Genomic DNA, 12733 nt, shown 5'->3' on the forward strand with positions numbered 1-12733 from the left:
CCAGACAGGCGTCATTTTGGCTCTGGGCAGTCTTCATCCTGGCCCCAAGAACAGAAAAAGATGCAAGCGTTCCATGCTAGTAGTTGTCACTTCACTTCCCTCCCAAAAGGAAGAGTTGCTAACCCCTGAAGATACCTCCTTCTCACATTTAACAAGTCACATTTACAAAGTATATTTCAGGATTATCTGTCAACATACCTTAAGATACTCAGCCTGAAAAAATGCCATTTGTATTCATAAACTCAAAATGCTGGCTCAATTAAGAGCTGATTAGAGGAATTTTAAATGACCAACAAATTATTATTATTTTCAGAGGGGGGAGGAGATTTGAGAATCAATTACATTATGTGCTCTAGAATTGTGCATTTTGGCAATTCCAAGATTTATTTTCCAATGATACTCCTCACACCAGAATTTCTGTGCTGTCCATCAACGTTATTAATTCAAAGTGTTCTACGTTTGATTGCAGTTAAGTAATTAGAAATCATGAGCAGGTTATAAAACTTTGAATTTAATCTTCATGAATATTTAAAAAATCAGGAATGCATAGTTAGGTTCCCCCTCCCCCTACAACTATAAATAGACTGGTCCCATCATAGCTAAAAAGGAAAAGAAAAACTTATTTTCTTGATCCATGTAGCAATTTTTCCGTTGCCTGCTCTCAGATGCAGCATGCTTAATATAAATTTGATCAAGCGTAAGCCCAGGTGTTCATTTAGTTTCCATTTTCTCATGGTCTTACAACACTTGATAACTGGTCTGGACTCATTCCATTCATGAGGCTGAGCTCTTTATGTGTTTCTTGAATTTCCCCCAATCGCTTGTTTTTCGTTTCCTAAACTTTGCAGCAAAAGAAAAAGAAAAAAAAAAGGGGGGGGGACGACACCAAACCAAGAAAAAACAAAACAAAAATAACCACCACCCAACTCTCCACCTTTCACTGCAATTTCACACATAAACTCCCATCAGAAATGGAGTGGACGTAATGAATTGGACGTTTCACATGGTCTCTGGGGAGCGGAAGAGCGGAGAGGAAGGGATCTGGTTGCCAACAGAAATGTTATTAGGGATTCAGTGGGCAGCAGGCACCCCTTAGAGCTATGGCAGAATCAATGCCTCTAACAATGTGCCAGCAGACACAGGGCACAAGATTAAACTAATGTATGGAGCGCGCGCGCACACACACACAGAGTTGCAGAAAACATTAATAACTCTCTCTTGAAGTTTACCCCACTTGGGAATAAAACTAAATAAACTTCACATCTGCACCTTAAAATCTCAGTAGCCACATCCATGTTCCCCTTTCCATTTCAATTCTCAGTTATTCAGATAGTCAATTTTCTTACAGTGACCATGTGAATAATATGATAACCCATTTTTTCATAAGAATGCAAGAAGAGCCTTCTGGATTGGACCAATGGCCCATCTAATCCAGCATCCTATTTCACACAGTGGCCAATCATATGCCTGGGGAACCTGCAAGCAGTAGGTAAAGGCCATATATCCCTCTCCCAAGTATACTCAGTAGCATATTTATTTATTTATTTATTTATTTATTTATTTATTACATTTTTATACCGCCCAATAGCCGAAGCTCTCTGGGCGGTTCACAAACAAGCATACGGCTTGTGGATAGACTTTGCATAAAATGAGCCACAGAAGCTCTTTCGTAACCTCCCCCATGGATTACCAATGTGTGAGGGGAAGAGCCAGGGTGAGTCAGTCCCCTCTGTCACATCCACATTGCTGACGTCAACCCTGAAAGGTCACCATTCTAAGTCATGTGGTCAGACTCCACAAGGACAGAAGACTTCCTGCGGCAAGGTTCATCTTCCCAACACCTTGACTGGACACAGTGACACAACAGAGAGGGTAGAGCAATGGGTGCTGTCATTCTGGGCATCCGCCAAGGTCAATGTAAACCGCCCAGAGAGCTTCGGCTATGGGGCGGTATAGAAATGTTAATAATAACAATAACAACAACATAAACTCCTCTGAACTTTGGCATCTGTTGGTTTACCAACAATTATTGCTGTTTAAAGGTTTCCATCCTTTGCCATGACTGGTCAAAAACTAGAATCTCAATCCATTTGGTTTTGTCACATTTTTACCCCACCAGTACATTAAGGCACTCCGGGAGATGTGCATTTCACTCTAGTTTCTCATCACCATCTTCCTTAGAGATCCTCCCCTAATCTGGAGGCCTCCCAATGCTTTGGACTCCCATAAGCCTCTACTAGCCTCGCCAATGGTGAAGAGTGCTGGGAATTGTAGTCCAAAGCATCTGGAAGGCACCTGGTTGGGGAAGGCAGCTTTTGAAGACGGTTTAGGCTGAGAGATAGTGATTGCTCCAACGTCCTCGCAGTGAGCTTTGGGGCTGAGCAGGAATTTGAACCCAGCTCTCCCTGGTGCAAATCCCACACTCTATCCGCATAGCACATTAGCTGCACTTATTCTGAGATATTTCTATTGGACTCAAGGGACTAGCCTGGATCCAATAAAACCCTAAGCAGTGCTTTGAAGAAACACGTGTGTGCATGTGTTGGGGTATGTGTGTGGTGGTGGTGGTATTTCCCGAGCAGGAAGTATGTGCAAGCAGTTATATTTTCACACCAGCACTAGCCTTCCATCTTGTCCCAAAAACCATGGCATCAGCAGAACAGCTTTTAGACTGTAAACATATTCCCAATGCTTGTGATGTATCTCTCAATTTATAGCAAAGAAAAGCTGTGTTGAATTATATGCCCAAAGCGCCGAAAATGCTTCTAGAGGAGCCACAGTCCCCAGCAGCCTCCACCCGCACTTTAAATTATAAAGAACGCATTGTCAAAAGTTTACAGCAAATCGACTTTTCCTTGTAGCAGAAACAAATAGTTGTTGGATTTGCTTCAAGCAAAAGGCATCTGCCAAGGAAGTCTCTCGCCTGTTTCTAAACATTATTTACGGACTGCAAGGTGCAGCTACGGTGGGGCGGAGCGGGGGTGTGTGGGGGAGAACCCTTCTGCACTGCAGTCATATTTTACTTCTATGCTCATTCTAATTGTGTATTGAACAATATTGAACAGGCGGCTAATTAAGAGTCCTTGAGAGACTGTTCCTGTACGTTTGTTTAATTTCATTGAGGAAGACAAACTCCCTGTAAGTAGCCAGATGAGAGAGAGTCCAGAGGCCATAATCATCAGGAATGTTAAAACGTTCACTTTCTGCAATGGTTTCTATCATCCCCACATACCCCCAAAGGTTTCAATTCATCTAACGGTGTCTGAAAAGCTATGTTAGAAACTGTTTGAGTGTCTAGCAGCAAATATAGGATATTTTTCTCATTTGGGCAGCCAAAGAACTGATGACTTAAGACTTTTGCTCCAGGATTGTTGTGCGTGTGTGTGTATGTGTTGCAAGTTGCATAACTTCACCATCCCATTAGGAGGCACAAAGTTAAAGTAAACTTTAACAGCACATAATTACTTGTATATGAAAGTCTTGACCCAATGGAGATTATCTGGTATTATCTTGGTTGGTGCATAAAAATCTACACTAGGTTTTTGGTTGTCTCTCTCTGCCCTATTTCAATGTTACTGTTGACACACAGCCAGAGGGTTTCAATTTTCACTCCGTAATCCCCATGTATTCTCTCATTCTCAGTAACAAGAATTTTGACATATTGTGCACAAGGAGGGACAAAAGTATTTGTGAAGTCCACCAGAGTCTACTATTTTTCCTGTTCTTTGCAGCAATGGACCAACAGGCAGCCATGGCTCCTGGCTTTGCAGAGCCATTCAAATAGACTTAATTCTGTAAGCCACCAGAGTTTTTAGGCACACTGAGGAGACTTTACCAAGGAGAAGGGTACATACACAAGATCCATAAAAAAGCCACTCTATTTTCTTTTTAAGACGGACTCATTCCACATTCTTTAATACAATACAATACAAAATAAGGCTCAGCACATTTTCAGTTGAAAAATTATAATTTTCATTGCTGAAATTAGACACAGAGAATGCTAAAATTGCAGAAAACCACCCTTCTTTGTCGGACAGCTAGAAGACAAAGCATTTTCTGGCACTTTGAGATCGACTGATGTATTAAGAACTTAAGAAGGATCTGGCTGGATGAGACCAAAGGTCTATCTAGTCCACCATTGTGTTCATACAGTGGCCAAACCAGGTGTCTATGGGAAGCCCACAAGGGCAACAGCTTTGTGTTCCTCAGCGACTAGAGTTGACAGGCATACTGCCTCTGATACTGGAAATAATATATAGCAATCATGATTAGTAGCCATTGATAGCCTAAGCCTCCTTTCCCTCTGTGACTCTCCCTAACCCACCCAGCCCATGTGGGAAAGCCATCAAAAGTAGCATCTCCCCTACCCATAGGCTAGTTCATGATATCGCCACATGAAACTTCAGGCTTGTGTAAACCAAATCTGAGATCCACAGAGAAAGAGAGCAAACTACTTATACTAAGAGAAGCCCCGTCATCTGACAACTGGAAGTGTGCTTAGACCCTTCCATCCTACTCGGAGCTGCTACACACATTCATGTACATTACTTGAGGTTTCAACATTGGATGAGGAACGTTTGATAAGGAACATAGGAAGTTATTCCACTGAAAAGCACTGCATTCTAGACATCATTTAATAGAATGAGAACAAAATAGCCATTAGTTATTGAGCATTTCTCCTCAGCCATGAGATCCAGAAGTATCCTTTTAGAGGTGACCAGCTAGACAGTCTAAAGAGAACTGAGGAGATAGGCAGGAACCCGTGAGGACATACACAGTGGACGACGGAGGAGGGATTCCTGCCAAAACACTCCTCAGCTATGGTAGTTTCCTGAACTAAGGCTTCGCACTGGCGCAGAGCCCATATGTGTGATGCACAGAGATCACAAAGAACCAAAACACAGTAACGTTTAAACAGATCATTAAAAGCTAAAGTCCAGTATGGGGCAAGCACAATATTTACTGTTCTGACTATGCGATGCCAACTTGCATTGAGCTGAAAAAGAGAGGGCAGCTTTGCAAATAAGCAGGAAAAAAGGGAACTGCTATTTTCTCCCACCCCTGAGACATCTCAATTATTTTCAGATAGAATATAAAGAGATGAAATTGTGTTGTTTTTAAATCTCCCAATAACATTTTTATTCCCTCGCAAAAAGATCCACAGTTAGAAACGGTTGTCACGCTAGCAAAAAAAGGGGGGGGGGAATCTCTGCCAATTAATCTATTGGAAGAAGGAGAAGGGGGGGCAGAACCATAAGAAGATCAGCCATACATGCATGTTTTGCATGTAGGAAGTCCCAAGTTCAATACCTAGGATGTCCAAGAGGAAAGGATCTCAGGTGGTAGGAAGAGACCTTAGAGCAGGGGTGGGTAGAAAGTAGATCTGCAGATGCTGTGGACTTCAACTCCCAGAAGCCCCTGCTAGCATGGCGAGGGGTCAGGAATGTTGGAAGCTGAAGCCAAAAACATCTGGAGATCTATGTTCTACTCACCCCTGTCTTACAGTGCTACTGCCAACCAGAGTAGACAATACTGAACATGATGGACATAGGAACTGCTTTATGCTGAGTCAGAGCATTGGTCCATCTAGCCCAGTATTGTCCACACTTGATTTGCAGCAGCGGCTCTCCAGGGTTTCAGGTGTGATTCTTTTCCTCAGCCTACCTGGTTAAGACGGTGATCAAACCTGGAACCTCCTGCATGCAAAGCATGTGCTCTATCACACTGTGCTACAGCCCCTCACCAAAGGCAGCTTCTTGGGATTTCTAGGTACCCAAAATTACTTTCCAGGCTTTTGCTTTCCTCAGAGAACATTCTGGAAAAGGGGCCTTTGAACTTGTCTCAAAGGGAACTTCTGAAATCCAAAAGTCCAGTTTTACTTCGTTTTAGGCAGAGCGAAGTCATGGTGTATTCTCTGAAACACAATCAACTCCTCCCAAACCTTCACCCAAGGCCCCAGCCCCATCCTGAGAAACCAAGCCGGGTTCACTCCATTCACCGTTAGCCTCCCTACAAAGCCAGAAGGTATCCTTTCACAACCAAAACAACAATGCAGCACAGATGCGAGGCTTTGCAGTCAATTAGCTGCCAAGCCACTGGACCTACCTAATGATATTTAGGCCATCATATTTAACCTGCTTTATAACACACCGGGCAAACTGTTACAATATAAAACAGATTTACAATCTCGCAGCCATTTTCCACAGCTCTGCCCCCACATCTTTTTCTTTTGAGCTGATAGTAAACAGATTCTTTTCATCTGCCCAGCACTGAGTAATATAATCAAAGAGTGCTTCAGGGGGAAAAGGCGTCTAAAGCATTGTTTGTTTGCATGGATAACTATAATCCAGCCTGATTTATACGAAAGGGGGGAGGGGGGAAGGTCCCTGGTTAAGCAGACTTGTTTCAGTTAATTTCTGCTTCACGCTTTGCTCCAAAGCCCCCAGAGCCTTATGAGTTAACACAGATGTTCCAGTGGTGAAGCGGGAGCAGAGCCGTAATATAAAGTTTGCAGACACTGCTAAGCAAGGAGGAGCGGAGCTATAATGTGGAGACCCCCAACAGCGCAGATGAATCTGGCTTCCTGTCTAAAACAGCTCGGAGAAGTTCATTAATTCAGGGGAAAAGATCAAGAGGCGCTGGTTTCCAAGATGCCCTGTGCCAGATTTCACAAGATCACTGAGTACAGCAACTAACAATAGCAAATGGTGATCTGTCTAAGAACCTCCAAGCAACCAAGCAAAACGGTCACAACAGTAACAAAATAAAGGGAGGCAGTTCAAATTAACGGGCCATTTATAAAAGGAGCACTTGCCCCATTTCCCCAAGAGGTAAGAAGTTCCAGACGTGGCCCCTTTAATTGTTTTCACGTAATGAGAACATGCACTTGATGTTGGTGTTGTGCTATACTACCTGTTTATTTACAAACCTGCAAGCAGTATATACCGCAAGCAAGCAAACCTCTCCCAAAGGCAGCACAATTGCTAATCTTGCATCCATTTCTCAAACACTATGGACGGGTTCGGGTGTCACTTTAATCCATAATGAATTAATAAACTATGGGTACAAGCTTATTTTTTAAATAGCCCACGATGCCCCTCCACACAAAAAGGCTAATAAACTGCTGCTCAAAGCTTATTAAGCTACTGTGTGCAATTTGACTTATCTCCCCACCTCCTGTCCTGCTGCAGCCCCACTGCCCGAGCACGCTGGTATTCCATCTTCCCTTGCAGTGTTTAAGCCCGGTTTAAGCCTCCCACCCCAGCACGCAGTAGCCCATTTAAGCTATTCCCAAAACCGCAATAGCGCTATCTCACTCATTCGCTAAAGCGCCATTGCGTGTTTAACCCATAGACATTACCACAGCAGCCGGTTAAGCTGTTCCCAAAGCTGCAGTAGCACTCTTTCACTAAAGCGCAGTTGCGCATTTAACTCATAGACGTCAGCGCAGCAGATGGCTTAAGCTGTTTTCAAAGCTGTAGTAGCACGTTTTGCATGACACGGGAACACCCATGAAGAATAGAGCGGCGGTGGCAATCTGAGCCGCTCTTGCTGCGTGAATCTATAGGTGAGAAAAAAATTAACCCATGGTGCCCGACAGACAACACGATAACCCACGGTTGGTTAAATAACCCTTACTGCAGACCATGAGTGATCAGAGTGGGTTATTTAGGGCAAACAAGCCATTGTAGATTAAATAATTCCCAGCAGACGACACAATAACCCATGATAGATTAAATAAACTATTGTGGTTTATTTCACCCATCTTGGGCTATCATGTCATCTGAACCCAGTTTAACAGTTGCAACAAACAAACAGAGCAGATTCCTTTTGTTCAAATTCAAACATTCTTCTCTGCCTCTCCCCCGACATATACAGAACCATTCTTCAGATTCCACCCTGTAGGTACATTGCCCATGCGGTTACTTTCTTCTAACCATTAGTGCACGCACACACACACACAAATAAATAAATAAAATAATCAATGTAAACAAAATGTGGTTATCCACAAAATATGGTAAAACAAAATCTGGGTAACCTATCTTTGACACATCAGGACACACACAAACCTAGATGCACACTGAACTTTGTCACCGAACTAAAAGCTAAGTGCCACATAACTTCATTGAATCCATATTAACTTTTAAATTGAATTGCAAGCCGATTTTTGTTTCCCTCCCTTGGAACTGTTACTCCTACTTTTGATAAATTGCTGTGAGCCATTATGAAAAACACGCACCTCTTTACAGTTTATTTAATACTGGTAGTGGTTCTATATGCCTAGATGCACAAAAGGAAGCATCTCTCCCTCTTTTTTACACATACACACACACAATATGCAGCTGCTCATTTCATTTAGCTAGCCCATAAATGAAACTTAATAGGAAATGCATATTTGCTAGCTAAACTACCGACAAGCTAAATAAGCCCCACTGTGGCACCAACTGGGAGAATCCTGAATATATATGTATGTAGTTAATAATAATGCTCCAGAAAGTGAGATTGAGTTTGTTTTAAAAGGTCGGGGCTTTCACAGGGAAGTGCTTCTGGTAAACATACCTTTTAAAGAACCAACGTATTTCTTCAACTTTTTTTGCTGCGCTCCCAAATTTTTAGGCAAAACCAAGTGAACCTTGGTGAAAATACATCCAACACTGCTGCTCCGCCTCTGGTGGTTCCACTGCACTCACAGAAAGCACTTCTAGTGCAACAGGAACTAGTGCTTCTAAAAGGAACCATGGAAATGTTAGTTTCCAGAAAGGAACTGGTCAGCGGAACTCTCTTCTGACTTGCACCATTCCAGAAAATAGCATTTCTGCCTGTTTCTGATTGCTTCAGGAACTGTTAGGGGTCCCACCGTGCTAGCCATAGGTCCTGCTTCCACCCAAGAAGCTGCATAGTCCGAGCGAATGCTTGATGGTAGGATGCAACGGTTCAAGTCTAGGGGGCAACGTGCTAGGGGGCATGAACTAGGCCCTAAGCACCTTGCTCCCTGTGCCACAGGGATAGCTCTCAGACCGATCTATCTCTCCGGTCTCTGCTATGCTGCAATACAGATTCCGACAAAATGGAAAATCCCACAAGGGATGCCAAAAAGCAAAACAAAACAAAAAAAAAAACCCACAAGCTTACCCCATTACTTTTTGGCATGCTGCAACACAGCGATGGAACTACAATGTTCCAGCCCAGCCAGGGCCATGCAACCTGAAGAACGAGTAGGGGGCTGGACAGCTTCCTTAGCTCTAGGTCCAAGTGTCTTGGACTGGGAGCCGAGAGAACTGGGTTCTAGTCCCTGCTCAGCCATGGAAACCCACTGGGTGACTTTGGGCCAATCGCAGACTCTCAGCCCAGTCTACCTTAAAGGGTTGGTGTTGTGAGGATAAAATGGAGAGGAGGATTATGTATGCCTCCCTGGGTTCCTTGGAGTAATAAAGGCAGGATATAAATGTAATAAATAAAATAAATAAATAATGTCTGTGTCAGATGGAGGAATGGCACAAACTGTCTAGCACTGCCGCTTCTGGTACCCAACCGTGAGGTTGTCACCGATGCCAACTCTTCCTCTGCGGCCTTACTTGCCTGACCTCCCACCTGTGTGTGACCATGTCCTTTGACCCCTGGGCCCTTTCACCACCACTTCCTTTTACTGAAATCAGACCCCCAGCTGCAGCGTGTCACAAAGCTAGTTGACGTTCTTTGGCCACAAGAGTGCAATGCATACTCAGTGCGTGCTCAGAAAGTGGCCACATGTATATATCACTAGAAATAGCTCATCCTTCTTGACTGAGAAGGCAGGCAATCCAGTAATCCAGACGGGCAGGGAGTGAGGCAGCACCACTGGAAGACAAGGGATGGCTAAAGCAACTATGACAACAGCATGACTGAGAATACTGAAACAAAGAATATTCAACAGAGCCCAGCGGTTTGGTTTGGTTTTGCTATTGAGGAAACTATCAGGCCTCTCATGGATTATTTAAAATGCAGGCCATAAACACATAGGGTCTCACGCATCCTCCAATTCAAATCCAAACCCGATCCCAAATCTGCAACTCGTCAATCATCTACTATGGGTCAACAGCCCCCCCGTTAATCTGTCTCTCACCCACAGCCCTGGCAAGACACAACAGCATAAAATAGGGCGGGTTTAAGGAAGTCTGCAGATTTGGGTTTACCTTCAGGTCACTTACGGAGGACTGTGCTTGGAGGACTGTGCTTGCAATCGTAATAGATACATCTTTCCCAAAAAGAGAGAGAGAGAAAGAGAGAAAGCTTTACAATTCTGGAGTGCAGCTACAATGAGCTCCTCCTTCCCACTTCAGTGTCCTCTGTGGCTGCTAAATAAAGTATTCCACTCACCACTGGCAAGTGTTATTTTAATTTCTCCCCACTCCCCTCCCCTCCGGCAAGCGCTGACCTAACTCATAAACAAAGCAGACAGAGCTATGTCTCATTATAGCCTGCATAGACACATGCTCACGCTGAGAGGGCAGCCCCATGCAGAGTATCACACTACAGCAGAAGGAGCAGTTGTCTGCTATTTTCTTAATATAAACAGAGCCGCTGTTCATTCAATACCCGAGCCTGTTTGGAACCGCCCTCTGTAAAAAAAACCTATTTCAAGGGATTGTAACCTTGGGCACGCAAATGGTATTGCAGGTCATAGACAGACTCTCCACAATAGCTGCTCTTACTACATTAGAGCTTTGCTAAAGGGTTGGATGATGTGATAGCCAACGATGGGTAGAGTGGAGCCAATGTGAAGCGTTTTCAAGACACATTGATTTCAATGAGAGAATTAAGCCAATGCTAAACTCCCTCCCATCGAAAGCTAACTTGATTGGATTACAGGGCGCAATCCAATCAAGTTTAAACACCTTCCGCTGGTTTCAGTGAGAGAGGTTGAAGCGTGGACTTAATTCCCACACTGAAACCGGCATGCTTGTGGAACAGAGATATAGCGCTTCCTGGGGCAGGTCCTGAAATGAGTGAAAATGCTCATTTCTGGAATGGGACAGGTTGGCGGAGATCCCTTATGTGAGCTCTGTCAGCCTACCCTGTTCCAGAAATGAGCACTTTTGCTCATTTCGGGTTGACTGTGGAAGCGCTAAATCTCCATTCAACAAGCAGCGCTTGTTGAAGAGAATTGGTGAGGATGTCTGTTCACGGCTGGTCTCCATTGAATACTTCCCTTTGTGTGAAACCAAGAGATCTTATGAACGTTCCAGGAAGCACGAAGTAGCAATTCTGATTCCATTCTCATAATTTAGAATATGAATTAGGATGAGACATTCATTCTGTTTAGCCCATTCTCAGTCCAATTTGGTTATTTCAGAATAAAAGAATATCCATGAAATACATGGAAATAATGTTAAATTAGAAGGAAATTTGGAGAATGAAAAAGCAGCCATGCTCTTATAACATGAGGTTCAATAACCAGACTTGTTTAAAGCTTCTTACTCAAAAACAGCCAGGTAAAGATTATGCCAATGGTGTGTCCATTTGGGTTCTGAAGTTATCAAAGAGCCCTTCAGGGATAAGAATGTGACCAGCAAGCTCTCTCCATTCTTAGAACTTCATATCAACTCAATGCTGGTTTCTGATGGGAAAGGTCAATCAAATTCTCAAGTTCACTGTGCCGCCTTCCATTTCAACAAAATTTCTTCCAATACGAAATCTTAGCGATAAGCACATATAAAACAGTGGTGATAAATTAGGAACAGCTAGAAGTGTCCAGACACACAGAAGTGCTTCTGTCTCGTGCTGAGAGAAGAAGAGGGAAAGAATGGAAGGGAAAACTTTCTGCTATTCTCTAAAGTTTCCAATAAAGGGAAAACTGTCTTAAGAAACTGAAATATGGCCCCCTTTTACACTCCCCAACCAACTCCTAGTAATAGGTTTCTGCCTCCCCTGTGTAACATGTAGTACTACCACATGACACAGCATCATAACGTAACATCATCTTCAGGAACTCATTATACTTGGGGGGAGCAATCGTATGGCCCCTAGATAGGATACTTTGGATTCCTGAATATGAGGTTAGTGACAGCACTCTGACCTTGGATCCAGGAATCCATGCCTCTCCCTTTCCCCCTTGCAGCCAGTGAGTAAAGAACCATGCCAGCTAACTCTCCAAGTTTAGGGACAAAACAATGGAGAGCGGGTAAAGGGGGCATTCTGGTGGGCAGGGAGGGGAAGAGACTGGAGAGGCTGGGATCTGAGCTATCCTGAGGCCTCTCTAGTCTCCTTCCCTCCATCTCCAGAACGCCCCAGCTAGATGGGCAAAAAAGCCCATCTAGCCCCCCCCCCCAAAAAAAAAACAACCAGAGAGGGAGAAGTGGCAGAGGCACTGGATGCTCTGCACTGGATGCTCCTTAGCTTCTGAGTTCAGAGGCTTACAATCTTCAAGGGTAGAAGTCCCAGGACTGCATCCTTATTCCATTTCACTTCACAGAAATTTCTTGACTGCCTTTCAGAAGAATACAATTAAAATGATCTGATGCAATGAGTTGGATTCAACTCACAGACGTCCGGGTGTTCCCCATCCTGTCCTCTCACTGTAGCCCCGTGTGCACCCCAAATCTGCTCTGGAGAGTCCCCCAACCTTCTGGATTTAGGGGGTGCACAGGGGGCTGTAGGGGAAAAAAGGTTAATCTATTTTGCCAGCAGTTTCCTTCCTCTGTTGGAACGACACAATTGGACGCAACCCAATATATAACATCGCAATAAAAGTAAT

The 12733-nt window shown here is 43.8% G+C and overlaps 1 protein-coding gene across 1 annotated transcript in view; it reads right to left on the minus strand.

Moving 5' to 3' along the window:
* EXT1 (exostosin glycosyltransferase 1) overlaps positions 1–12733 on the minus strand; it is a 294543-nt gene that overhangs the window by 150582 nt on the left and 131228 nt on the right. The window lies entirely within an intron of this gene.

This window comes from Elgaria multicarinata, chromosome 7 (genome assembly GCF_023053635.1).
Source record: "Elgaria multicarinata webbii isolate HBS135686 ecotype San Diego chromosome 7, rElgMul1.1.pri, whole genome shotgun sequence".
NCBI lineage: Eukaryota > Metazoa > Chordata > Lepidosauria > Squamata > Anguidae > Elgaria > Elgaria multicarinata.